General features: G+C 47.3%; 1 protein-coding gene across 2 annotated transcripts in view; it reads right to left on the minus strand.

The window, feature by feature from the left end:
* The window catches only part of RUSC1 (RUN and SH3 domain containing 1), a 38,740-nt gene extending 22,026 nt beyond the window's left edge, over positions 1 to 16,714 (minus strand). Inside the window, exon 1 of one of the 2 annotated variants that reach the window (XM_066608906.1) lies at positions 16,640 to 16,714. The gene's annotated coding sequence lies outside the window, so the exon portion shown is untranslated. Of the gene's footprint in view, positions 1 to 16,426; positions 16,614 to 16,639 lie in introns of those variants that run through there. The other variant, XM_066608907.1, reaches the window with a different exon arrangement.
* Positions 16,715 to 24,271: the final 7,557 nt, after the last annotated feature.

Below are 24,271 nucleotides of genomic sequence, written 5' to 3' on the forward strand. Positions count from 1 at the left end.
GAAAGCAGACGTCTCTTCTCCAGTGCAAGCAGGCCCGAGAGCAGACATCTCTTCGCCAGTCCAAGCTTTCCTGAGAGCAGACGTCTAATCTCCAGTCCAAGCAGGCCTGAGGGCAGACGTCTCCAGTCCAAGCATGCCTGAGGGCAGATGTCTCCAGTCCAAGCAGGCCTAAGGGCAGATATCTCATCTCTGATACAAGCAGGTGAAGGGAAGACATGTCATCTTCAGTACAAGGAAGTCTGAGCTAGGACATCTCCAGTCCAAGCAGGCATGAGCACAGATGTGTCATCTCCAGTCCAAGCAGGCCTGAGCGCAGACGTCTCCAGTACAAGCAGGCCTGAAGGCAGACGTCTCTTCTCCAGTATAAGCAGGCCTGAAGACCGACGTCTTGTCTCCAGTACAAGCAAACCTGAGGGCAGGCGTCTCATCTCCAGTCCAAGTAGGCTTTGAGGCAGACATCTCATCTTCAGTACAAGCAGACCTAAGTGCTGACGTCTTGTCTTCAGTACAAGCAGGCCTGAGGGCAGACATCTCCAGTCCAAGCAGGCCTGTGGGCAGACGTCTCCAGTTCAAGCAGGTCTGAGGGCAGAAGTCTCTAGTCCAAGCAGGCCTGAGGGCAGACGTCTCCAGTCCAAGCAGGTCTGAGGGCAGACGTCTCCAGTCCAAGCAGGCCTGAAGAAATATGTCTCAAGTACAAGCAGACCTGAGGACAGACGTCTCATGTCTAGTACAAGCATGCCTGAAAGCAGATGTCTCGTCTCTAGTACAAGCAGGCCTAAGGTCAGACGTCTCCTCTCCAGTACAAGCAGGCCTTAAGCCACACTTCAGTCCAAGCAGGCCTGAGCGCAGAGGTCTCAACTGCAGTACAAGCAGGCCTGAGGGAAGACATCTCATCTCCAGTCCAAGCAGGCCTGAGGGCAGACGTCTGGTCTCCAGTCCAAGCAGGCCTGAGGGCAGACGTCTGGTCTCCAGTCCAAGCAGGCCTGAGGGCAGATGTCTGGTCTCCAGTCCAAGCACGCCTGAGGGCAGATGTCTGGTCTCCAGTCCAAGCAGGCCTGAGGGCAGACGTCTTCAGTTCAAGCAGGCCTGAGCACAGACATCTCATTTTCAGTCCAAGCAGGCCTGAGGGCAGGTGTCTCATCTCCATTTCAAGCAGGCCTGAGGGAAGACGTCTTCAGTTCAAGCAGGCCTGAGGGCAGACGTCTGGTCTCCAGTCCAAGCAGGCCTGAGGGCAGACGTCTGGTCTGCAGTACAAGCAGGCCTGAGGGCAGACATCTTGTCTCCAGTACAAGCAGGCCTGAGGGCAGATGTCTCGTCTCCAGTACAAGCAAGCCTGAGGGCAGACGTCTTGTCTCCAGTACAAGCAGGCCTGAGGGCAGACGTCTCGTCTTCAGTCCGGCATCTTGTCTCCAGTCCAAGCAGGCCTTAAGGCACACTTCTTCAGTCCAAGCAGGCCTGAGCGCAGATGTCTCAACTATAGTCCAAGCAGGCCTGAGGGAAGACATCTCGTCTCCAGTCCAAGCAGGCCTGAAGGCAGATGTCTCATCTCCAGAACAAGCAGGCCTGAAGGCAGACGTCTCGTCTCCGGTACAAAAAGCCTGAAGACAGACAACTTGTCTCCAGTACAAGCAGGCCTGATGGCAGGTGTCTCATCTCCATTCCAAGCAGGCCTGAGGGAAGACGTCTTCAGTTCAAGCAGGCCTGAGCGCAGACATCTCATCTTCAGTCCAAGCAGACCTGAGGGCAGATGTCTTGTCTCTCGTACAAGCAGGTCTGAGGGCAGACGTCTCATCTCAAGTACAAGCAGGCCTGAGGGCAGATGTCTCATCTCCAGTCCAAGCAGGCCTGAAGGCGGATGTCTCATCCCAAGTACAAGCAGGCCTGAAGACAGACAACTTGTCTCCAGTACAAGCAGGCCTGAGGGCAGACGTCTTGTCTCCAGTCCAAGCAGGCCTGAGGGCAGACGTCTCATCTCCAGTACAAGCAGGTTTGAGGGCATACGTCTCGTCTCCAGTACAAGCAGGCCTGAGGGCAGATGTCTCATCTCCAGTCTAAGCAGGCCTGAAGGCGGATGTCTCATCTCCAGTACAAGCAGGCCTGAAGGCAGATATCGCGTCTCCAGTACAAGCAGGCCTGAAGAGAGACAACTTGTCTCCAGTCCAAGCAGGCCTGAGGGCATGTGTCTCATCTCCATTCCAAGCAGGCCTGAGGAAAGACGTATTCAGTTCAAGCAGACCTGAGCGCAGACATCTCATCTTCAGTCCAAGCAGGCCTGAGGGCAGACGTTTGGTCTCCAGTCCAAGCAGGCCTGTCGGCAGACGTCTGGTCTCCAGTACAAGCAGGCCTGAGGGCAGACGTCTCGTCTCCAGTACAAGCAGGCCTGAGGGCAGATGTCTTGTCTCTACTACAAGCAGGCCTGAGGGCAGACGTCTCGTCTCCAGTACAAGCATGCCTGAGGGCCGACGTCTCGTCTCCAGTACAAGCAGGCCTGAGGGCAGACGTCTCGTCTCCAGTACAAGCAGGCCTGAGGGCAGATGTCTTGTCTCTACTACAAGCAGGCCTGAGGGCAGACGTCTCGTCTCCAGTACAAGCATGCCTGAGGGCCGACGTCTCGTCTCCAGTACAAGCAGGCCTGAGGGCAGATGTCTCGTCTCCAGTCTGGCGTCTCATCCTTAGTTCAAGCAGGCCTTAAGGCACATTTCTTCAGTCCAAGCAGGCCTGAGCGCGGATGTCTCAACTGCAGTACAAGCAGGCCTGAGCACAGACATTTCATCTCCAGTACAAGCAGGCCTGAGGGCAGGTGTCTCATCTCCATTCCAAGCAGGCCTGAAGGCAGACATCTCGTCTCCAGTACAAGCAGGCCTGAAGAGAGACAACTTCTCTCCAGTCCAAGCAGGCCTGAGGGCAGGTGTCTCATCTCCATTCCAAGCAGGCCTGAGGGAAGACGTCTTCAGTTCAAGCAGGCCTGAGGGCAGATGTCTGGTCTCCAGTCCAAGCAGGCCTGAGGACAGACGTCTCGTCTCCAGTACAAGCAGGCCTGAGGGCAGACGTCTCGTCTCCAGTACAAGCAGGCCTGAGGGCAGACGTCTCGTCTCCAGTACAAGCAGGCCTGAGGGCAGACGTCTCGTCTCCAGTACAAGCAGGCCTGAGGGCAGACGTCTCGTCTCCAGTACAAGCAGGCCTGAGGGCAGACGTCTCGTCTCCAGTCCGGCGTCTCGTCTTCAGTCCAAGCAGGCCTTAAGGCACACTTCTTCAGTCCAAGCAGGCCTGAGCGCAGATGTCTCAACTGCAGTACAAGCAGGCCTGAGGTCAGACGTCTTGTCTTCAGTGCAAGCGGGCTTGAAGGAAGACATCTCGTCTCCAGACCAAGCAGGCCTGAGGGCAGACTCCTCCAGTCCAAGCAGGCCTGAGCGCTGACGTCTTGTCTCCGGTACAAGCAGGCCTGAGGGCAGATGTCTTGTCTCCAGTACAAACAGGCCTGAGGGCAGACGTCTCGTCTCAAGTCCAAGCAGGCCTTAAGGCACACTTCTTCAGTCCAAGCAGGCCTGAGCGCAGATGTCTCAACTGCAGTACAAGCAGGCCTGAGGGAAGACATCTCGTCTGCAGTTCAAGCAGACCTGAAGACAGATATCTCATGTCCAGTCCAAGCAGGCCTGAGGGAAGACCTCTCGTCTCCAGTCCAAGCAGGCCTGAAGACAGACGTCTCGTCTCCAGTCCAAGCAGGCCTGAGGGAAGACGTCTCGTCTCCAGTCCATGCAGGCCTGAGGGAAGACGTCTCGTCTCCAGTCCATGCAGGCCTGAAGGAAGACGTCTCGTCTCCAGTCCATGCAGGCCTGAAGGAAGACGTCTCATCTTCAGTACAAGCAGGCCTGAAGGAAGACGTCTCATCTTCAGTACAAGCAGGACCAAAGTCAGACATCTCGTCTCCAGTACAAGCAGGCCTGAGGGCAGACGTCTCGTCTCCTGTACAAGCATGCTTGAAGGCAGATGTCTCTTCTCCAGTCCAAGCAAGCCTCAAGACAGACATCTTGTCTCCAGTAGAAGCAGGTCTGAGGGCAAGCGTCTTGTCCCCAGTCCCAGTAGGGCTAAGGGCAGATGTCTCATCTCCAGTCCAAGCAGGCCTGAAGGCAGATGTCTCATCTCCAGTACAAGCAGGACTGAAGGTAGACGTCTCATCTCCAGTACAAGCAGGACTGAAGGTAGACGTCTCATCCCCAGTATAAGCAGGACTGAAGGTAGACGTCACATCTCAAGTACAAGCAGGACTGAGGGCAGATGTCTCCAATACAAGCAAAGATTTAAAAGAAAAAGAAAACGATCACTCAGCCAGTCGTGAATCAACCTAACAGTTGCCTTGTCAATCCCATATTTGGTCATTTTTTCAATAAGTATGGTATGAGAAATTTTAGAAAATACTTTACTAAAGTCAAAATATACTATATCCACAGCATTTTCCTGATGAACCCAGTCAGTGATTCTATCATACAAGGAAATTAGATTCATCTGAAATTACTTGTTTGCTACAAACCCATACTGGCTCTGGTTAATTACTCCATTTTTATCCAAGTACTTGCATACATGCCATTTAATAATTTGTTCAAAGATTTCTGGTATAGAAGTCAGTCCCACAAGGCAGTAGCTTCATGGATCCACCTTCTTCCCATTTTGAAGATAGGGACAACATTTGCCCTTTTCCAATCTTCTGGGACTTCTTCTGTTTTGCAGGAATTTTGTAAGATTATGGTGAGGGGTTCAGCAATTACCTCCGCTGCTTCCTTTAGTATCCTAGTATGTAATTCATCTGGATCTTGAGACTTGAATTTATTTAAGTTAGCTAAGTGTTCCCTCACCCTCTCTCTGCTTATAGATAGCCTGCATTCTTTTATTTCCCCAATAGCACAGGGAAGATCACTTGATGTTCCATCTACTTTCCGAGAGAAAACAGATACAAAATACGAATTTAAAAGTTTGGCCTTCTCAACATCATTCTTAACCAATTCACCATTTTCATCTTGTAAGTATCCAATAGCATCTTTGAGTTTTCTTTTGCTTTTGACATACCCCCCAAATCCTTTTTATTGCTTTTGGCCTCTGTTGCAAGCATCAATTCATTATCAGCTTAAGCTTTTCTGTCACTTGCTCTACAGTTTTTGCAGACTGCAATATATACTTATTTAGATATTCCCCCCTCTTTTCATTTGCTCAACATATTTTTCTTAGTTTTTAATATGTGTGCAAGTTCTGTGTTCATCCATCCTGGTCTCTTTCAATGCTTCCTGTTCTTCCTTCTTTTAGGGATCGTTAACGATTGTGCTTTGAGAATCTCATTTTGCAATATTCCCAACCTTCTTGGACATTTCTGTCCTTAAGAACATCGAGCCATTGATTCTTCCTATCCTCTTTCTGAGTTTATAAAATCTGCCATTCTGAAATCCAACCTTGAGGTCTGAGTCTTCACGGGTCTTCCTCCTCTTTTTATCCAGAATTCAAGGATATCATGATCACTGCCTCCTAAGGTCCCAGCCACCCTTACTTCCTCAACCATTCCCTCCCTGTTGGTAAGAATTAGGACCAAGATAGCAGATCGCCTTGTTTTCTCTACTACCTTTCAGAAGATAAATTTGTCAGCAACAGCGGATAATAATTTGTAGGATCCATTACTTTTACCTGAGATTCCCAACAAATGTCTGGATAGATAAAATCTCCCCTGATCACTATGTCATGCTTTTTTGAGAGCTTGGCTATCTAATGTAGAAACAGTTCATCAATATCTTCTGCTTGTCCAGGTGGCCTATAGTAAATGCCTACAATAGTGTGCTTTCTGTTCTCTCCTTGTATTCTTACCCAAACTGTTTCTACAGAACTCCCATGCTCTGAAGCTTGTATCTCAGTGAAGATGAATATTCCCCTAACATACAACGCAATACCCCCTCCCCTTTTTTTTACATCTGTTTCTTATAAATAAGTTGTGTCCTTCAAGTCTTGTATTCCAATCATGTGTATCATTCCACTAAGTTTCCGTGATGCCTATGACATCATATTTCTCTTTCTGTGTTAGGAGCTCCAGTTCTCCTTGTTTGTTTCCTGTGCTCTGGGCATTCGTGCAGAAACATTTTAGTTTGTGATCGGTGTCTCTTGCTCCTCTACTTTCCTTCTAAATGTTTTGTCTCTGTTCCTTCTTTCCACTTCTAATAGCAAGGTTCTCAAATGTATTAATTACCTGTATAGTTTTACCTGGCCTTTCACTTCCCTACCCATATTATTCTAGTTTAAAGCTCTCCTAATAACTGAAGCAAGGCGCCCACCAAATATATGCTTACCTCTTTTTGTAAAGTGCAACCCGTCTCTAGCAAGCAGTCCATCATATAGGTAATTCACCCTATGGTCTAGAAATCCAAATCTTTGTTGAAGCCACCATCGACGTAGCCAGTTGTTCACCTTTAGGCTGGGTTCACATGGGACGGATTTGCTGCGGAAATTCTGCTCACGGCTCCTAATCCCGGGATTAGCCAGCCAAGTGAACACGATTTTGCAAAACCTCATTTACACGCTGCGGCCAATTCGTTGCTGACAAGCGGTGTGTAAACGGCCATGCGGTGCGGAAATTAAATACGCAGCATGTCAATTCTTTTTATTTTTTCTGCAGGGGCTTTTCTCCTCTCTATGGGGAGAGATGGATGCAGCGGAAATGCAGGCGGGTAGCCGAACCCAAACCCGCAGCTGTAGTTTTCCAGCGGAATTCTCGTGGATTTTTGATGCGGTCAATCCGCAAGATTTCTGCTGGAAATCCGTCCCATGTGAACCCAGCCTTAGAATCCTGTCTCATCTTCTTATTTCATGGGCATCCACTGGGAGGATGGATGACAAGACCACCTGTGCTCCTAGTTCCTTCACCTGCTTTCCGAGGTCTTCAAAGTCTCTGCAAATAGTTGCAAGGTCCTTTTTTTGCAGTGCCATTTGTCCCTACATGTATTAGTAGGAATGGGTGGTGTTCTGTACAATTGAAGAGTCTTGACAGCCTATCAGACACATCTTTGATTTGTGCACCTGGAAGACAGCATACCTCTTGTGAAATGTCAGGTCTGCACACAGCGGCCTCTGTTCCTCTCAATAGGGAATCCCCCACAACCACCACTCATCTTTTCTTCTTCACAACAGCACTTCTTTTTCTCCATTCAAGAGGCCTCTGAGTGCTTACTACACAGTTCTTTGTGGTTAGAGTCATTTCTTGCTGTATCTCTTTTTCCTTCTGCTCAGGAACCAGTACCAGGCCCCTATGCTTGAGAACCTGGTACAGGTTCCTGAGCAGTATGGGTGCTGGTTGACTCCTGATCCTCCTGCTTCTTTGGGTCACATGTTTCCGTTCCTCTGCTTCTGCATCTACACTGGACATTTCTTTTCCTTCAACATTTTGAAGACTTTCTTTTACTCTGTCAAGGAAATCCTCACCTTTGTTAATGATCTTCAATGTAGCTATTCTCCTTTAAAGACTTTGCACCTTTTCCTCCAGTTGAGGCACAAGCTTGCATTTCTGGCAGGTGAAGTTTGGCTTTTCCTCCGGTAGGTCTGTAAACATATAGCATACATTGCAGCTCACCATATGGCTGCTCTCCTTTCCCATGTTATCAGTTGATGTCACTTTCAAACTTCTAAAAGTCAAGAATTGTAGTGAAGATATATAGCCTATAAGATACTACTAAGTGTACAACTTTGTGCGCTGTACGGCGCGCAGTCTGGCGGTGTTCTCCGAGCAGCTAGACCTGGCTAATCGCGGCAATCTTCCCACTTGCAGTGATCCTTTGCTCTTCCCAGAATGCACAGAGAATATGCAAATTATCCTCTTGCAGTTCCATATATTCTTATCTCCGGCATCATCATTGGTTAGATTTTTATCTTCAGCCTCATCACCAGTGATGTTCCTATCTCTGATCTAGTCATCGATTAGATTCCTATCTCTGGCCTCGTCATTTGTAGGATTCTCATGACTGGCCTCATCATCGGTCAAAGTCCCTAGGAATAAGGTTGTTTCCATGAAAATTGTAACATTCTCTACAAAATTCCATGCTTCTGAGCAGTCATGTGTACCTTGTGGCTGTCATCATAGAGCGGGCCTTCCTGCATACACAACCTCTCCCCTACCTGTCTGCCGGTGCATATCAATTACTACGGCCATCATTGTTCCCCCAGCTGGCCACTGTTTGAGGCCCTATCTATGGCTCTGGGAGCCTTTTTTATATGGCCATTTCTGTAACACTGAAAGTTGAACAGGATGCCTCTGGGTGACATGTATGGATTTCCCCATCCTGCCTCCTACTAGTTAGTGGCCCCTTTACTTGTTACATCTGGTAATTATGCCTCCACACAACTAGTTTAGTAGACTGTACTCCAATATATCCTATACCATATACTTAATCATAACGTGTCTCACACTGTACCCCAATATCCCCCACATAATTCGTACTGTCTGCTTGTATACCCTGCCCTCCCCAACTGTACTGCATCTGTCCTCTGAAATAACCTGCCCACATTGTTCCCCAATATACACATTTACTATATACCCCATTATACTGTACCCCCATATACCTTATACTATATCCTACCATATACCCTGTCATTCACACTGTACCAATGCTTAAAATACCTTATACTATGTACTACTTATACACTGGCCCTCACCTGCCATATAAAATACATTGCCTACATGTCACATATACACAGTTCCCATCACTATGGGATAAAAGAGCGCTAGTGATGAAGAGATAGTATTGTAATGGAGATAGACATCTGGACCCCCTGACTCATTAGCAGTGCCCCCCATACAGACTGAGCAAAGACAGGCAACATCATCCACAGTATTCACCTCCTCCACCCTCATCATCCACAGTAACCAACATCTCCATCCACAATGTACAGCACCTCTATCCTCATCATCCACAGTAACCAACACCTCTATTCTTATTATCCAGTGTCCAGCACCTCCACCCTCATTATCCACAATGTCCAGCACCTCCACCCTCATCATCCCTAGTAACCAGCACCTCCACCCTCATCATCCACAGTATCCAGTACCTCCACCATCATCATCCACAGTAACCAGAACCTCCATCCTCATTCTCCACAATGTCCAGCATCTCCATCCTCATCATCCATAGGGTCCTGCACCTCTATCCTCATCGTCCACAGTGTCCAGCACCTCTATTTTCATCATCCACAGTGACAAGCACGTCCATCCTCATCATCAGGAAAAGGTGCATAGTCTTCAGTAAAGAATAGCTACATTGAAACTTAAGGAAGGTGAGGCTTTCCTTCACAGAGCAGAAGAAAGTCTTCAAAATGCTGAAGGAAAAGAAATGTCCATTGTACCTGCAGAAGCAAAGGAATGGAAGCATGTGACCCAAAGAAGCAGGAGGATCAGGAGTCATCCAGCACCCATACTGCTTGGGAACAAATACCAGGTTCTCACGCAGGGGGGCCTGGTACTGGTTCCTGAGCAGAAGGAGAAAGAGGTACAGCAAGAAATGACTCTACCCACAATGAACAGAGCAGAGGAGAAAGAGGTACAGCAAGAAATGACTCTACCCACGAAGAACAGAGCAGAGGAGAAAGAGGTACAGCACGAAATGACTCTACCCACAAAGAACTGGTAAGCACACAGAGTCCTCTTGAATAGAGAAAAAGAAGTGCTGTTGTGAAGAAGAAAAGATGAGTGATGGTTGTGGGGGATTCCCAATTAAGAGGAACAGAGTCAGCTGTCTGCAGACCTGACACCTCACGAGAGGTGAGCTGTCTTCCAGGTGCACAATTCAAAGATGTGTCTGATAGGCTGTCAAGACTCTTCAGTTCAACAGAACATCACCCATTCCTACTCATACATGTAGGACAAATGACACCACTAAAAGGACCTTGCAACTATCTCCAGAGACTTCGAAGACCTTGAAAAGAAGGTGAAGGAACTAGGAGCACAGGTGGTCTTCTCATCCATTCTCCCAGTGGATGGCCATGGGATAAGAAGATGGAACAGGATTCTAGAGGTGAACAACTGGCTACGTCAATGGTGTCGTCAGGAAGGATTTGGATATCTAGACCATGAAGTGAATTACCTATATGCTGGACTGCTTGTTAGAGACGAGTTGCACCTTATAAAAAGAGGTAAGCATATATTTGGTGGGTACCTTGCCTCACTCATTAGGAGAGCTTTAAACTAGAACAATATGGGAAGGGAAGTGAAAGGCCAGGTAAAAATATACAGTTAATTAATATATTTGAGAACCTTCATATTAGAAGTGGAAAGAAAGAACAAAGATAAAAAATTTAGAAGGAAAATAGAGGAGCAAGAGACACCGATAACAAACTAAAATGTTTCTACAGAAATACCCAGTGCATGGAAAAAAAATAAACAAGGAGAATTGGAGCTCCCAACACAGGAAGAGAAATATGATGTCATAGGCATCACGGAAACATGGTGGAATGATACACATGATTGGAATACAAGGCTTAAAGGATACAACTTATTTATAAGAAAAAGAACTAAAAAAGGGGGATTCAAGCTTCAGAGCATGGTAGTTCTGTAGAAACTGGGCAAGAATAAGGAGAAAACAACAAACAGGACACCATTGTCAGCATTTACTATAGGCCACCTGGACAAGTAGAAGATATGGATGAACTCTTTCTACATCAGATGGCCAAGCTGTTAAAAAAGCATGACATAGTGATCATGGGAGATTTTATCTATCCAGACATTTGTTGGGAATCTCTCTCAGGTAAAAGTAATGGATCCAGCAAATTCTTATCCGCTCTTGCTGACAGAAATGTCCAAGAAGGTTGGGAAATATTGCGAAATGAGATTCTCAAAGCACAATCGTTATTAATCCCTAAAAGAAGAAAGAATGGGAAGCATTTAAAGAAACCAGGATGGCTGAACACAGAACTTGCACACATGGTAAAAAGGAAGAAAATTATGTTTATCAAATAGAAAGGGGGGGGGGGGGAATATCTAAAGAAGAACATAATGCGGTCTGCAGGAACTGTAGGGCAAGTGTCAGAAAAGCTGCAGCTAATAATGAATTGAAGCTTGCAACAGAGGCCAAAAGCAATAAAAAATAATTTGGGGGGGTATGTCAAAAGCAAAAGAAAAGTCAAAGATGCTATTGGATGCTTACAGGATGAAAATGGTGAATTGGTTAAGAATGATGTTGAGAAGGCCAAACTTTTAAATTCCTATTTTGTATATGTTTTCTCTTAGAAAGTAGATGGAACATCAGCTGATCTTCCCTGTGCTATTGGGGAAATAAAAGAATGCAGGTAGAGATGAGCGAGCGTACTCGTCCGAGCTTGATACTCGTTCGAGTATTAGGGTGCTCGAGATGCTCGTTACTCGAGACGAGCACCACGCGGTACTCGTCTCGATTAAACGAGCACTGACCATTAAATTCAATGGAGCCGGCAATACAGCCGGCTCCATTGAAAGCAATGGGCTGCCAGCGAGCGCGGGATGAATTGTTGGGAAGGGCTTAAATATATAAGCCCTTCCCTGCAATTCATCCAGAAATGTGTAAAAATAAAAAAAAAATACACTCACCTTGTCCCGGCAGAACGATGTTAGCCCATTGAATTCAATGGAGCCGGCAATACAGCCGGCTCCATTGAAAGCAATGGGCTGCTGGCGATCGCGGGATGAATTGTCGGGAAGGGCTTAAATATATAAGCCCTTCCCTGCAATTCATCCAGAAATGTGTAAAAATAAAAATTTACTCACCTAGTCCCGGCAGACGGAGTTCAGCGCGGCCGGCGGCAGTCCTCCTGAACTGCTCTGAACAGCTGTGAGTAATATTCAGCAGCCGGGGATTTAAAATCCCCGCCTGCTAAATGAGCTGCCTCTAATTGGTCACAGCCTGACCAATCAGAGGCAGATCTCAAACACATACCCATTCATGAATTCATGAATGGGTGAGTGACTGCTGCCTCTCATTGGCTCAGCGCAGGGACCAATCTGATTGAGTCGCCCATTAACTTCAATGGGGTTCGTTACTCGAAACGAACTCTCGAGCATCACTGAAAGTTCGACTCGAGTAACGAGCACTCGACCATTTTGGTGCTCACTCATCTCTAAATGCAGGCTATCTGGAAGCTGAGAGATGATGAGGGAAAACTTAGCTAAGTTAAATGAATTCAAGTCTCAATGTCTAGATGAATTACATCCTAGGATACTAAAGGAAGCAGCGGAGATAATTGCTGAACCACTCACCATAATCTTTGAAAATTCCTGGAGAAAAGGAGAAGTCACAGAAAATTGAAAAAGGGCAAATGTGGTCCCTGACTTCTGTTAATAAATAGCATGTGTGCAAGTACTTAGATAAAAATGGAGTAATTAACCAGAGCCAGCATGGGTTTGTAACAAACAAGTCATGCCAGACGAATCTAATTTCTTTGTATAACAGAATCACAGATGGATATAGTATTTGCTGACTTTGGTAAAGCATTTGACAATGTATCCCATACCATACTTATTGAAAAAATGACCAAATATGGGATTGACAAGGCAACTGTTAGGTGGATTCACAACTGGCTGAGTGATCATACTCAAAGAGCGGTCATAAATGGCTGCGCATACAATTGGAAGAATGTATCAAGTGGGGTACCAATGTATCAAGGCTCTGTCCTGGGCCCAGTGCTGTTCAACATTTTTTATAAATGATCTGGAGGAGGGAATTGATGGGAAACTGCCGATGACTCAAAGCTAGGTGGGATAGCTAAGGCCCATTTAGACACAATGATTATCGCTCAAAATTCGCTCATCTTCCATCTTTTGAGCGATACTTGTTGTGTGCATATACATGGCAAGAAAAATGAAAAACGCACATACAGAATGGGAGGAATTGAGCTAAGCAGCAGCACATGTGAAAAAGACTTGGGTATACTAATAGATCATAGACTGAACATGAGTCAACAATGTGATGCAGCAGCAAAAAAGGCAAACACAATTCTGGGATTTATTAAGAGAAGCATAGAGTCTAGGTCACTAGAGGTAATAATAATCCCCCTCTACTCTTCCTTAGTCAGACCTCATCTAAAATAGTGTCCAGTTCTGGGCACCCCACTTTAAAAAAAGAAATAGACAAACTGGAGCAAGTTCAGAGAAGAATTATCATGATGGTGAGCGGTCTGCAAATCATGTCCTATGGGGAGCGGTTAAAGGATCTGGGAATGTTTAACTTGCAAAAAAGAAGGCTGAGAGGAGACTTAATATCTTTCTACAAATATCTGAAGGGCTGTCACAGTGCAGAGGGATCAGCTCTATTCTCATCTGCACAAGGAAAGACTAGAAGCTATGGGATGAAACTGAAAGGGAGGAGACACAGATTAGATATTAGACAGTCAGGGGCATCAATGAGTTGAACAGGTTGCCACGGGAGGTGCTGAGTTCTCCTTCAATGGAAGTGTTCAAACAAAGGCTGGACAAATATCTGTCTGACTTAGTGAATTGTGAATGAATCCATTCTCATCATCCACAATGTCCAGCACCTCAATCCTCATCATCCACAATGAACATCACCTCCATCCTCATCATCCTCAGTACCCAGCACCTCTAACCTCATCATCCACAATGTCAGTACCTCCACCCTCATCATCCACAGTGTACAGCACCTTCACTCTCATCTTCCACAGTGTCTAGCACCCCCACCATCATCATCCACAGTATCCAGCACCTTCACCCTCATCATCCACAATCTCTAGCACCTCCACTTTCATCGCCCACAGTATCCAGCACCTTCACCTTCATCATCAACAATTTCCAGCATCTCCACTCTCATCATCCACAGTGTGTAGCACCTCCACCCTCATCATAAATAGTGTCCAGAACCTCCATTTTCAATGTCCACAGTAGCCAACACTTCTACCCTCATCGCCTACAAAGTCCAGCACCTACAACCTCATCATCCACAATGTCCAGCACTTCCACCCTCATCATCCTCAATGTACAGCACTTCCACTCTCATCATCCACAATGTACATCACCTCCATCCTCATCATCCACAATGTCAACATTTATACCCTCATCATTCACAGTAACCAGCACCTCTATGCTCATCATCCACAATGTCCAGCACCTCCATCCTAATTGTGGACCAGTCCTTGGTCAGACCTCATCTGGGATACTGTGTCCAGTTCTGGGCACCCCAATTTAAAAGAGACATAGACCTACAGTATCCAGTACCTACACCCTCATCATCTACAGTTTCAAGCACCTCCATCCTCATCATCCATAGAAATCAGCACCTCCACCCTCATCATCCACAATGTCCAGCATCTCCACCCTCATCATCCACAGTCACCAGCACCTCTATCCTTATCATCCATTATGTCCAGAACCTCCATCCTCATCATCCAGTATCCAGCACCTTTACCCTCATCATCCACAGTATCCAGAACCACCACCCTCATCATCCACAGCATCCAGCACCTCCACCCTCATCATCCACAGCATCCAGCACCTCCACCCTCATCATCCAAAATATCAAGCACCTTCACCTTCATCATCCACAATGTCAGTACTTCCACCCCCATCATTCACAATGTCCAGCACCTCCATCCTCATCATCCACAATGTCCAGCACCTCCATCCTCATCATCCACATTAAATAGCACCTCCATCCTCATAATCCTCAGTAACCAGCACCTCCATCCTCATTATCCACAGTAACCAGCACCTCCACCCTCATCATCCACAATGTCCAGAAACTCCATCCTCATCATTCACAGTATGCAGAACCTCCACCCTCATCATCCACAATGTCCACCATCTTCACCCTCATTGTCCGGTACCTCCATCCTTATCATCCACAACAACCAGCACCTCCATCCTCGTCATCCACAATGTCCAGCATCTTTACCCTCATCTTCCAGTGTCCAGTACCTCCATCCTTATCATCCACAGTAACCAGCACCTCCATCCTCATCATCCACAATATCCAGCATTTCCACCATCATCGTTCACAATTTCCAGAACCTCCATCCTCATCATCTGCAGTATCCAGTACTTGCATCCTCATCGTCCATAGTGTCCAGTGCCTCCACCCTCATCATCCACAAAGTTCAGCACCTCCATCTTCATCGTCTACAATGTTCAATACCTCCATCCTCATCGTCCACAAAGTTCAGCACTTCCACCCTCATCATCCACAATGTCCAGCACTTCCACCCTCATCATCCACAATGTCCAGCACTTCCACCCTTATCATCCACACTATCCAGCACCCCCACTCTTATCGTCCACAGTGATCAGCACCCCCACTCTCATCATCCACAGTGTCCAGCACCTGCATCGTCATTATCCACAATAACTAGCACCTCCATCCTCATCATCCACAATGTCCAACACCTCCATCCTCATCGTTCACAATTTCCAATATTTCTACCCCCATCTTACACAATGTCCAGGACCTCCATCCTTATCATCCACAATGTTCAGCATCTCCATCCTAATCGTCCACAATGTCCAGCACCTCCACCCTCATCATCCACAAAGTTCAGCACCTCCATCCTCATCGTCCACACTGTCCAACACCTTCATCCTCATTGTCCACAAAATTCAGCACATCCACCATCACCCACAATGTCCAGCACCTCCACCCTCATCATCCACAATGTCGATCACCTCCACCCTAATCATCCACACTATCCAGCACCTCCATCCTCATCATCCACAGTAACCAGCGCCTGCATCCTCATCATCCACTGTAAACAGCACCTCCACCGTCATTATCCACAATATCCAGCACCACTACCCTCACCGTCCACAGTATCCAGCACCGCCATCCTCATCAACCACAGAAACCAGCACCTCCACTGTCATCATCTACAGTATCCAGGACCTCCACCCTCATCATGCACAATGTACAGCACCTCCATCCTCATCATCTGGAATGTAAGCACCTCCACCCTCATTATCCACCATATCCAGCACCTCCACCATCATCATCTACAGTATCCAGCATCTCCACCCTCAACATCCACAATGTAGAGCACCTCAAACCTCATCATTCACTATGTCCAGCACCTCCATTCTCATCATCCAGAATGTAGAGCACCTCAACCCTCATCATCAACATTATCCAGCACCTTCACCCTCATCGTCCATAGCATCAAGCTGCTCCACCCTCATCGTCCAATGTCCAGCACCACCATCCTCATTATCCACAGTGTTTAGTACCTCCACCCTCATCATCCACAATGTCCAGCACCTCTACCCTCATCATCCACAATATCTGTACCTCCACCCTCATCATTCACAATGTCCATCACCTCCACCCTCATCATCCACAATGCCCAGCACCTCCACCCTCAGCATCCACAATATCCAACACCTCCACCCTTATCGTTCACAGTATCCAGAAGCACCACCCTCATCATCCACAGTGTCTAGTACCTCCAAACTCATCATCCACAATGTACAGCACCTCCACCCTCATCGTCCTCGGTATCCAGCACCTCCATCCTCATTGTCGACAGTGTCCAGCACCTCCATCCTCATCATCCACAGTGTCCAGCACCTTCAAATTCATCATCCACAATGTCTAGCACCTCCACCCTCATCGTCTGCAGTAACCAGCACCTCCATCCTCATCATCATTTTCGGTACCTGATATTCTGGAGGAAGGTAGCTGCTTCTCTGCATCCAGAAATGGCAGGACTGAGGGAGGAGACTCCAGCATCTACAGGGGGAGGAGACTTCAGCATCTACAGGGGGAGAGATGAAAGCATATACAGGAGGAGTGGCAGTAATCAGCACTTACAGGAGGGGGAAGGGGGGCAGTTATCACCATCTTCAGCCGGGGGTAGGGGGGCAGGTCAGTTATCAGCATCTCAAGGAGGGGGGTCAGTTATCATTATCTACAGGAAGGGGGGGGGGGGGGGATTCTTTAGCATCCATAGGAGGGTAGCAGTTTTCAGTATCTAAAAGGTGGTGGGGGGAAGCTATCAGTCGGTACAGGAGAGGGGCAGTTACTATCTACAGGAAAGAAGGGCAGTTATTAGCATCTACAGGAGGGGGGGGGCAGGTATCAGTATCTACAGGACGCGCGGGGGGGGGGGGGGGAGGCAGTTATCAGGATCTACAGATAGGTGGGCAGTTATCAGCATGTACAGGAAGTGGGGCATTTATCAACAGTTATAGAAGGGGGGCAGTTTTCATTATCTACTGGAAGGGGGGGGCAGTTATACCCATCTACAGGGGGAGGGAGGGTGGTTATCATCATCTACAGGAAGGGGGCGGTTATCACCATCTATGGGGGAGGGGGCATTTATTAGTATCTACAGGAGGGGGGGCAGTTATCATTATCTACAGGAAGGGGGCGCAGTCATTTGCATCTATAGAAGGTGGGCAGTTTTCAGTATCTACAGGAAGGGGGGGGGGGCAGTTAGCATTACCTACAGGAAGGGGGGGGGGGCATTCTTTAGCATCTATAGGAGGGTCGCCGTTTTCAGTATCTAAAAGGTGGTGGTGGGGAGTTATCAGTCGGTAAAGGAGGGAGCAGTTATTACAGTATCTCCAGGAAAGAAGGGCAGTTAATAGCATCTACAGGGTGGGGGCAGTTATCACCATCTACGGGGGGGGGGGGGCATTTATTAGTATCTACAGGAGGGGGGGCAGTTATCATTATCTAAGGAAGGGGGCACAGTCATTAGCATCTATAGGAGGGGGCAGTTTTCAGTATCTACAGGAAGGTGGGGCAGTTAGCATTTACAGTAGGGTGGGCAGTTATACCCATCTACAGGGGGAGGGGCAGTTATCAGTATCTAAAGGAGGGGAGGAGGCTATCAAAATCTACAGGAGGGGGGCAGTTATCTACAGGAAGGGGGCGCAGTCATTAGCATCTATAGGGGGGGGGGCAATTATCAGTATCTAAAGAAGGGGGGGGGGGCAATTATCAGTATCTAAAGGAGGGGGGGCAATTATCAGTATCTAAAGGAGGGGGGGGGGCAATTATCAGTATCTAAAGGAGGGGGGGCAATTATCAGTATCTACAGGAAGGTGGGGCAGTTATTAGCATCTATAGGAGAGGGGACAGTTGTCAGTATCTGGCAGTTATGAGTATTTATAGGGGGAAGTAGTTATCAGTATCTACAGGAGGTGGGACTAGTTATTAGCATTTTCAGGCGGTGGGCAGTTATCAACATTCACAGGGAGGGGGCAATTATCAGCATCTACAGGAGGGGAGGAGGCTATCAAAATCTACAGGAGGGGGCAGTTATCAGCATCTACAGGGAAGGCAATTATGAGCATCTATAGAGGGGGGCAGTGATTTTAATCTAAAGGAGGAGGGCAGTTATCAGCATCTACAGTAAGGGGGCTGTTATAATGTACAGGAAGGGGGCAATTATCACCATCTATAGGAGGGAGGCAATTGTCATTATCTACTCAAGGGGGCAGTGATCAGTATCTACAGGAGGGGGGCAGTTAATAGTATCAACAAGAAGGGAGCAGCTATCAGTTTCTACAGGGGGGGGGCAGTTACAGTATCAACAGGAAGGGGTCAGTTCTAATAATTACAGGAGGGGAGCAGTTATTAGTATCTACAGGAAATGCAGTCATAGACTGGTAGAGTTGGAAGGGACCTCCTCGGTCATCGGGTCCAACCCCCTGCTCAGTGCAGGATTCACTAAATCATCCCAGACAGATATTTGTCCAGCCTTTGTTTGAACACTTCCATTGAAGGAGAACTCACCACCTCCAGTGGCAACCTGTTCAACTCATTGATGCCCCTGACTGTCTAATATCTAATCTGTGTCTCCTCCCTTTCAGTTTCATCCCATAGCTTCTAGTCTTTCCTTGTGCAGATGAGAATAGAGCTGATGCCTCTGCACTGTGACGGCCCTTCAGATATTTGTAGACAGCTATTAAGGCCCCCTGTCCATGGCCGAGAAAGAATATCGCTAGGGATTTTCCGCTGCGGGGAAGGAGATGGGAGTGCTGGCGGGCCTCCGAGGTGAGCCTATCTGACAAATAGGCTTACCGCTGAGAATCACGGCAATCGCAGCATGCTGTGATTTAAATCCCGCGAGCAGAGAAGCGCTATGATTCTCTGCTCGTGGACATTGGCACTGCGTTTTTCATAGCAACACCATGAAAAGCTTCAGAAAGCGTGATCCGCGGGTGATTTATCGCCCGTGGATCTTCGCCCGTGAACAGGCAGCCTAAGTCTCCTCTCAGCCTTCTTTTCCCAGGGCGACAACTGGGTGACGGTCCCTGCACTCGCTAGGGAAGCGGGACACGGGGACAGACAACAACAAACACAGGGGCAAACAAACACTAAAGCAAGTCAGACGATCCGGTTCGGCAGCAGGGGGGTGCGCAGTACAAAAGGGTCAGGCTGTATGCAAAGTTGGGTCCAAGAAACAGAGAGTCAAAACCAGGAGTCAAGCAAGAAAACACGGGTGCAGCTGGAAGACCAAACTAAGACTGGCAAGGAAAAGCAAACACAGACAGGTTTAAATACTGTCAGAGCTGCTGCCCCAGCAGCTGATTGGGGCGGGAGTCTGAACGCAACAGAATATCACACAGGCGGAGCTGGGGAACATCCCTCAGCCCTGCAAGATAGGCGAGGCTCAGGATACGAGCCTGGTTGCCATGGCGCCCAGGACGCGGCGCCGGCCGGCGACAGTAGCATCCCTAACAACCCGGCGGCGAGAAGGAACGTTTCAGCAAGGGGAGATAACCAGGATCGGGGATCTCATGCGGCGCACGGCAGCCGCTTGCGTGACAGGACCAGCGGTGAGGGCACGGAGAAGCCACAAGCTGCCGGTCATGACAGTACCCCCCTTTCTATGGGGGGACACCGGACTGCCACAACCCAGAGCGGGTTTGAAAGGGAAAGCCCTGTGGAACCGTCTGACCAATTGTGGAGCATGCATGTTCTGGGCGGGAACCCATGAATGGTCCTCAGGGCCAAAACCCCTCCAGTGTACCAGGTACTGTAGAAAGCCTCTAACACGCCGAGCATCAATAAAGCGCTGTACCTCGTACTTCAGTTCCTCCTAAACAAGAGTAGGAGGGGGCAGGCAGAACCGGGGATACATATTTCTTCAGTAACCCCTTGTGGAAGACATCATGAATTTTCCATGACTGAGGGAGAGATAGTGTGTACGCCACAGGTTCACCACCCGTGAGCCGCCGGGCCTGACAATCACATTGTTGACTCATGTTCAGTCTATGATCCATTAGTATACCCAAGTCTTTTTCACATGTGCTGCTGCTTAGCCCAATTCCTCCCATTCTGTATGTGCTTTTTTCATTTTTCTTGCCCTGATGTAGAACTTTGCATCTCTTGTTAAATACCATTCTGTTAATCGCCACCCACTGTTCACGTTTTTCTATATCTTTTTGTAATACTCTCTCTATTCCCTAGTGTTAGCTATCCCTCCTAGCTTTATATTGTCTGCAAATTCAATCAGTTTCTCATCAATTTCCTCCTCCAGACCATTTATAAAAATGTTGACCAACACTGTGCCTAGGAAAAAGCCTTGTGGTACCCCACTTGATACATTCTTCCACTTGGATGTGCAGCCATTTATTACCACTCTTTGAGTACGATCACTCAGCCAGTTGTGAATCCACCTAACAGCTGCCTTGTCATTCCCTTATTTGGTCATTTTTTCAATATGTATGGTATAAGATACTTTGTCAAATGCTTTACTAAAGTCAAGATATGCTATATCCATCGCATTTTCCTGATCAGCCCAGTCGGTGATTCAGTCATAGAAGGAAATTAGATTTGTCTGCCATGACTTGTTTGTTACAAACCCATGCTGGCTCTGGTTAAGTACACCATTCTCATCCAAGTACTTGCATAAATGCTGTTTAATAATTTGTTCAAAGATCTTTCCCGGTATAGAAATCAGGCTCACAGGCCTGTAGTTTCCTGGATTCACTTTCTTCCCTTTTTTGAAGATAGGGACAACATTTGCCCTTTTCCAATCTTCTTGGAAAATGTTCAAAGATTATGGCAAGTGGTTCAACAATTACCTCCGCTGCTTCCTTTAGTATCTTAGAATGTAATTCATCTGGACCTTGAGAACAGAGAAGCAGACTCACGCGGATAACAAGCAGCAGGATACACGAACGGAGGACACAGAACACAAGCAGAAAGCAAGGTAGCAAGGAAACTGCCGGAGCAGCGGCTAAACATGGAGTTATGGACATGAATCACACAAAACACTGTCATGTCCATGCAGCACACAAGGACCACGCTCAGCACGGACACAGGGTGACGTTCACAACCACTACAACAGGAGTATAAAAATCAGTATGTGAAGCAAAAGAGTACTATGCTCAGTGCGGCGTCAGACAATGTACACACTGCTGGAAAGAGATGCATACCACGCTATGCTGAACAGTAGCACAACTCTAGGGAGAAGAAAGCCTAGCCCTAACCTAGCAGGGGGGTAAAGGGTCCTTGCCGAGAAGCAGAGTAATTGTCTCAATAGAGGCTGTCCCACAGTCTTCTTCCTGGGCCCTGATTATCCCTATAGAGGCGCCTGGAGAGATGAACCGAACAGCAAAGCAATGCAGAAATGAAAACAGAAAATACAACTGAAAAGTAAACCGCAGCAACTTATCTGGAAGTAGCAGTACACCCAGCACAGATGAGCTTGACTCTCCACTACTCCTCTATGAAGCTGAATAAGCAGCATTGAGCAAAAGGAGGGGTGAGAATATAAAGCTACTCCACACCTGAGGACTGGCAGAGGAATTAGAGAACCACATCTCCAATCTTCTCCCAGGCATGACTAATCCAGCATACATCCATGCAGCAAAGAGAGACAGCACCCAGCAGTCTCTGCACATGGTGCACTAACCCTTGTCCTGCATAACCAGGTGACAGGTTTTGACCAGCGCCGAGGCGACCATGGCACGACGTTGTCGCGAACAAAGAGCCGCGACAAACACTAGAGCAATGTCTGAAAGACCCAGGGCAGCTATATAGGGAGGTGATTAGAAAAGGTGCATCAGTTGAGCAGGAGGCCCAGAAGCAATTAACCCTAGGAGTGCTGGAAGAGAATAAATGTAATTTCAGTGAACATGGAGAGCAGGACGATGCCCTCGCCTGCCAGACTCAGAAGCAGAGGATTGTGTTTGACCAGTGCACATAATAGTACCTCCCCCCTTACGCCCCCCTCCTGCCGGTTCTTTGCAGAAATTCCTGAATCCGACGTGGGGCATTGATGTCCTCAGAAGACTCCCATGACCTCTCCTCCGGTCCATAGCCCTTCCAATCCAATAGGAAAAAGGTTTTGTTCCTGACCTTCTTAACATCAAGAATATTCTTCACCTCGAAGATGTTCTCTGAACTGACCTGTATGGCATCTGGTCTGGGATTTTGGGAAAACCTATTGAGCACAAGTGGTTTGAGGAGAGAGACATGGAAGAAGTTGGGGATACGCAGGGAGGGAGGGAGTCACAGCCTGTAACAAACAGAGTTAATTCTCTCCAACACTTCAAACAGACCCAAAAAACGTGGGGCGAGCTTATAAAATGGAACTCATAGCCTGATATTTTTGGAGGAAAGCTACACTTTATCAGGATCTACAAAAGGGAGGCAGGTATCAGTATCTACAGGAAGGGGGGCAGTTATCAGCATCTACAGGAAGGTGGCAGTTATCAGTATCTATAGGACTGTGGTACGGGAAGGGGGGGGTCACTCCTCAGCATCTACATGAAGGTGGGCAGTTGTAAACTAGTGAAGGGGGCAGCTACCAATATTAGCATCTACAAGGAGAGGCAGTTATCAGTATCTACAGTAAGGGTGCAGTTAACAACAACTACAGGAGAGGGGCAGTTATCAGCATGTACAGGAGGAGGCAGTTATCAGCATTTACAGAAGGGGGGCTGCAGTTATCAGCTTCTACAAGAGGGGGGGCAGATATCAGCATCTGCAGGGGGGAGGCAGGTATCAGCATCCAAAGCGGTGTGCAATTATCAGCATCTAATGGAGGGGGGCAGTTATTAGCATCTACAGTAGGGGGCATTTTTATTAATATCTACAAGCGTGGGGCAGTTATCAGTATCTACAAATCAACAGCTACACTGCCCAGTTTGCGCTTGCGGACATAATCTGTGATCAACTTCATCTTTGTCTAATCTTCTGAGGTGCTCATTTTTCTTTAATATGACCTCAGCTTCTGTCTTCAACTGTGTAAATTCATTGAGGACAGCCCTGTTATCAATCCAGATTCTTCCTGTTTTTTATTCTGCCAGTAGCCTTTTGTTAACTGCATTCTCCACAGGTATTTGATTGCTACTAGCAACCACCTTATCTTCACAAGACACTACGCTGGCAGTACCTCCCTCTAGCTCAGTACTAGTACAACATGCAGTCTTTCTATTATTTTTACACTCTACCACTAGAGGCATACTTTAGCTAATTCTCCCCTGGGCTGTGGCTGAGCTTTCTGTAACTACCTGCTTACAATCTGCTATATTTTCCGCCAGTTCCAAAAACCTATTTCTAGCAGTGATGTAGATAGGAACCTCCTTCTGCATTTCTTCATACAAAGAATGAAACCAATTATGGGATTAATTTTCACGACTAACGATAATGATTTTAAAAGATATCGGGGGCATGGGGTCTATTACTATTCACTTGATAAGTAGCCCTAACTTTTAGTGTGCCTTGTTGTGTTGTGAAATACTTTCTTGTATGCCCATACATACAGATCTGCATATTATCCTCCGGATCTATATAATGACAATAGGTGGGCCTTATTATATAACATATTCCACCCATGGCGGCTGTAAGGTAGTCGAGCACTATTGTGTATTGGTTAGTTGGCAGCATAAAAGTAGCACAGCTAGTACCGTGTAATCTCAGACTCCAGACAACTTGCCATCCAAGAGCAGGACATTCTACGCTCTGGCCCAATTTTCTACCATGTTGTATTGTCCCACACATTGATAATATGTATGATACACTAAGGTCTTCATGTTTTCCTGGCCTGAATGTCCTTTATACATACATCACATCCCGTCTATTTCACCCATCTTTCTTTGCATTGTACAAGACATAATAATAGGAAGACAATCCTCATTCTTCTGCTGTACATGGACTAGCCAGCCTCTGGTTTGACTAGGGTGGTGAAGTAACTCCTGATATAAAGCAGTCACATAGGAAGTGAGGTCCTTATGCTGGGACTGGAGGAAGTATAGGCCTGTTACAGGGGCCCGACTAAGGTTTGAGGGGTTCGCCTATACTCTTGCTACAGAAATGTTTCAGGG

This window comes from Eleutherodactylus coqui, chromosome 6, assembly GCF_035609145.1.
Source record: "Eleutherodactylus coqui strain aEleCoq1 chromosome 6, aEleCoq1.hap1, whole genome shotgun sequence".
Lineage (NCBI taxonomy): Eukaryota > Metazoa > Chordata > Amphibia > Anura > Eleutherodactylidae > Eleutherodactylus > Eleutherodactylus coqui.